This window comes from Papaver somniferum, chromosome 1, assembly GCF_003573695.1.
Source record: "Papaver somniferum cultivar HN1 chromosome 1, ASM357369v1, whole genome shotgun sequence".
Lineage (NCBI taxonomy): Eukaryota > Viridiplantae > Streptophyta > Magnoliopsida > Ranunculales > Papaveraceae > Papaver > Papaver somniferum.
The window spans coordinates 118922416-118927971 of record NC_039358.1 but is presented as its reverse complement, the minus strand read 5'-3'; positions in this window follow the sequence as shown (position 1 = coordinate 118927971).

Below are 5556 nucleotides of genomic sequence, written 5' to 3'. Positions count from 1 at the left end.
GGAAATATCATTTCTTTCGTTTGGAGATCAATGTCCATGCATGTGACATTATGAGCCATATAAAGAAAATAAGTGAGAATATTTTGTGGAGTAAAATCAAATATATTATGCGTGGCATAGATGACGTGGCATATTCTTATTGGGTTGATGATGTAATAATGAGAATTAAAATGGAAGTTAGGATTCTTCTGGCCCTATATATACCGTGTTATACAATCAGAAGGGGAGGCCGGTTCCGCCGAGCATTAGTGTAGTTTTCTTTCGTTTTCGTAGCCTTTCTTCTTCTTTTGTAATGGCTAAATAATCTCTCTACTAGGGTTCACGAATGAACCCGATGATGTATATGAGAAAATGTAATTGATTTTCTATAATAATTCTTTTGGTTCCAGATTTTTGTTTTGTCACGATAACAATTTTTCTTCATGTGTCCTTGTGCTTTGATAAATGATTTTAATATTCTTGTGTAGAGACCAGCATCTTAAAATGAAGAGAATTGTTAGTATACTGAAAATGCAAGAGTTGGTTTAAACGTTTTATCTTCCGAGGCGTCAAATGTGTCCTAAATCATCTTGAAGTAATTAAAAAAAATTATACAAATTAGTTAAATTATCTAGTGTACACAATTGTGGTGGAATCGGAAGCCCTAGTATCTTTCATTATTTTCTACTTTTATTATCTTCTATTATTCTACTTATCATTTTATTCAGTTAGAAACTGAAAGTAACTATTTTAGTCCTTGTGGAACGAACCCGCATATGTATACTGTCCAATCGTCAGTCGTACGTTTGCGGTACAATTAAAATCCCATCAAGCTTTTGGCGCCGCTGTCGGGGACTAATAGTTGTATCTTTTAGTTTCAATTAAATTTGTACATATTAGGCTAGTTTTTGTTATTTATTTAATTATTTATTTTGTTTAATTTTATTTCTAGATTTTACTTGGGTATATTTCTATTTTTAGTGTGCAGGATAATTGAGCATTTAAAGTGGAAAAATTTTACCTACCAAAAAGGTAAGTAAAGTAATACCGAAGATTTTATTTTAGATTCAATTTTATTTTTATTTTTGTAAATAATTTGATTAGGAATATTCTTATTCTTTTAGATTTTTATTTTCTTTTATTTCATTGTAAATATTTAGTTAATTTTTCTTAATAATAATAATAAAAAACACACACTTGCACGCACCAATTGCATCCTCGTCAGACTACCGATTTTAGGAAAACTTGTGAAAAAGTACGCTGAACCCGTGCCTTATAGGAGTTACCAGCCGAAATTCACAAACCTTAGCCAAGTATCGTTGACCAGTTTTTGACTGTAGGTATATTTTGCTTAAGGTAACCTGAGCCTACCAATTTTAGTTGACCTTGCATTTGCACGTGCAACCAAAAAAAAATGTCGAGCTGGTATTATAAAGACCAATATAATGATTATCCGACTGAGTATCTTAATGGACAATATCCGTACTATGACCGTAGTGTAGATAGTACTTGGGACCACTACCATTATTTTGAAGGTTATGGTTCATACCATGGTGATCCCAATTACTATTCACACGTGCACAAGTCATACGAACGGGTAAATGAGCAATACTATAATGGCCAAAATGCAAGTTCTCCGTCTTTGGAGGATTTAATGAAATAGTTGCAAAAAAATAATTCTTATGATCCTAGTCTTTCTTTAGAAAATTCACTCAAGCAGTTGACTGAAAATTTAAATAGGAGAGACATACTAAGGGAACAATTTTATGAAGAGTCCCTCAGGCATGACTTAGATACGAAGGAAAGTATTGCAGCTTTAAGTATTGCTCTAAATGAACTTAATTTCCAATTAGGTAAGGTTCAACCATCTTCATATGATGAGGATGAGGATAGTGTCGTTGAAGAGTTTGAAATATGTAGTCATAATGACGAGGAAATTGTTATACCAATTGAGCCTTATGATGATAATGTTGTTTCTAGTTCAAATCCTAATAATATTAATGATTATTCACCTATTCAAAAGGATGAGGATTTGTCTAGGGATACAATTGTTTTAGACGGTGTAGTACATCATTGTGATTATGAAGCAGATGATGGTTTAGAGGAAAGAGTTTATCCTGAGACTAGTATTTTAGAGTCTAGAGATTCAGAAATAATAGTCTCTGTTGAGGATTATAAAAATGTAGAACCACATGATTACAACCTAGAAGATATAAAAGACCATTTCCCAAAATCTGATAATTTAGAAATTAAGGAAATTGTGACTAGCTTATCCAAGGATATTGACAACTCTAGGTTTGGGGGTAAATATCAGTTTCCCCGTGGTTTACCTTGACTCTTGTAAAGGACCCTAACTTGGGACTTGACATATGTGCCTCTACCATATTAAAAGACTATCTTCATGCACCTTTTCCCGAGCGTAATTATGTCCAAAAAGAAGCTCAGTTGATAGAAACCCATCTTCTGGTTGATGGGGTTAATCCGGTCCATGATACCATAATTGACTTTGTTGTCCCACCAAAATTTTATTTACCAAATGTGGGAGTATCTCAATTTGAAATGTGTCATTATATAGTTTTTGGAACCAAACCTAATTATTTTAGGAAATTATAATCGTCGACACATTTTCTTAAAAATGGCCACCACTTTCATTGTGGTCAATTGTGTGAGTCAAATATGATTGACTTTAAAGATCCACAATTATTCAGGTTATTATTATGTGCTTCTAAGTTTTTAGTTGAGTTTTTCCAGACTCTTAAACCTGAACTTTTGAATCTTAGCTATGAGGAAATCCATCCCATGAAAATATTTTATCTAGATCCTTTTATAGAACCTGAACCTGAACCACAACTAGATATAGTTGTCTTAAATAGAAAACTTGATAATGGTGTATTTAGTTGGTTCACTTTCTTAGTTTTATGCAGTTTTCTTCTGTTTGTGATAGCACTTTTCAATTCAGACGACCCATAGTTGTTCCGGCTACTACTATATGATTTGATGTGGTGACTAATTTATCCCATGTCTGGCTGAAGACTTTAAACTTAGCACTTCTTGGGAGGTAACCCATGCTCATGCAACAAGGTAATATCTTTCCTTATCTCCTTATTTCCTTTAAAGTGGTAACAGTTTCTCCTTGTTCATGCTTTTAATTTTATCTTTAGAACATTGAGGACAATATTAGATTTAAGTTTGGGGGTATAGGAGAAACTCTTTAGTTGCATTATTAAACTTCTAGTGTCACATAGTATTCGGTTAGCTAAGTTTACATCCTGTTTCTCACCGAAAAGATGGAAATTATAATTTCTAGAGATAACATTCTAGTGAGACATTAGAGAAAAAGACATTGAGATCATTGACAATCAGGAGAGAACATGTACCTTTTAGAGGGTAATCGTGATGGACCTAACCATCCATGATGTAAATACAATTCGGTCAAAAGGAAATGCCAGAAAGACAAAGCAACCTCACAATTTAGTCTTAGTTACTGAATTACGACTCTCTCTCAGTAGAAACTTATCATCATCAACAAAGGGAGCGACATCAAAATCTATGAAGAAAGTTGAAGACGTTTAAGGTTTATAAGCAACAATAGAAAGAAAAGCAAAATTCAAAATCAAAGTTGAAGACTTAGAGCAAAGAAAATCAAACGATGTAAGTTGTTGAAGTTCATGATACCAGGATATTTCAAGTTGCGAAGATCCAAGTGCTAAAGTCCTAGTCTCATGGTCAGGTAAATATTAATCTTGTTATTACTGTGTATAAAAAAAAAGGTGTTGGAGCCCAACTTATGGCTAGGCTTCCAACAAGCTCTTTGTAAAAATATTTTCTTTTTTTTCTTAATAAATAGTTTTTTTTTCTTTTTAAAAAAGACAAGAAAAATTCATTGTATTAAAAAAAATGTACATTTAAATTTTGTTGTTAGTTTTGTTCTATAAGGAATTAGAAATTTATAAAGAAGTTTCAAGCAAGAAATCGAAGAGAAGAGTTAATTGTCAAGGTTCTACGAAGTTCAAGAGTTTATCATCAACAGTTGAGGCCGAAGAATTTCTACCGAGCACTATGAGAGAGTCAAAAAGAGATGCATATTGGTTGCTTTGTTAGTCCGCTTTCCATCTGGCACAAGATCTTTATAACACTGGTTTAACTCATCACATGTAATTTACACGTAATTTTTCCAGCTGTGTAGGAGATGTCCCTCTCATCTTTATCTCTCTCCTAATCTTATCCAGCTGTAAAGCGAATGCATCTCATAATGTTTATCTAGCTGTGTAGCGGATATCTCTTTATCTAGCAGTATAGCAGATGTGTCTCCCATTTTCTTTATTCAACTTTTGAGCGGACACCTTTAATTTCTTTAGCATTCTAGTTACTTGGCGATAGGTTGAGAATATGTATGTCCTCATAGCTATTTGAATACTTGTGACCAATTTGGAGTAAAAGGTTTTTTGGGTACACCTCTAGTAAACCCTCCCGAGACTATAACTCGGCCACTAGGGCCACCTAGGGGTTTAAAGGCTTGTTGCACATGCTAAGTGCAACTGCGATGCCCGCGACAGTGAGTTAGGATTCTTATTTTCATTTTAGTTTTGCTCGAGGACTGGAAAAATATAGGTTTGGGGGTATTTGATAGACACATATTTGTGTCTTAATTGATCCTGATAACATATATTGTTGGTGCTCATTTTTGTACTAATTTGGGTTATTATTTTGTTTTTGTAGGTAAATGAATAAAATGGGCTCTGGCGAGAAAAACAACTAAAATTGAGCTTACATGCAGAGAATATGAGTTATTGGATACCGTGAAGAAAATGGACCCAAACTTGAATGTCAACATCATTTTCTCGTAATATTTCTGTTAGAGCATAGCTCGGTCGACCTCGCATGCGTTGCTATCTCAAGCATGTTTGTCAATGTTAGTGATCAAAACTATAAGTCTTGATTTCTTGCCTACATAGCTAAGTCTCGGACTAGGATAGAAAAGTGTAGTTGAGCTCAAGGACTTCATGGCGATTCATCATACAACGACGAAGATCTATACAAGGAACCGTGGAACTTCATCAACAAAAAGGTATGTGGAGACTTGAACTTATCTATCACTCAAAAGTCTATATATTCTATCTCCTACTTCTTATGAGACAAAAGTCGTATGCTATATAGACTAGATCATACACATTTGACATTTCGAGCCGAGCATTCATTGCTTATCTTTTATTTCGAAATCGTGTGTTGGTAAAGCGTTTCGCTTTGATCAAGTTTATCTTCACCTAGTGACGAAAGTCATGAAAAGTTTCAATCACTTTGAGAATTTCTCTGACGTGAATCGGTCTGTGAACAACGGATACATAGCGTCCTCTGAGAATGTCTCAATTATTGAAATGAGAGTTTAGATTACATGACCATGTATTCCTTGAACCAGAGTTTTCGAACTTTGTTGATCAAGAGAAATCGGGAGGATTGTGGAATTGTCTTGCCAAGTCCGCGAACCCAGTCCGCAGACTCAGTCCGCGAACTGTCGGAAGTTCTCAACCGAGAATTTCTGATGGATTTTCCAAAACTCGTTTTTGTGCTAAGTCCGAG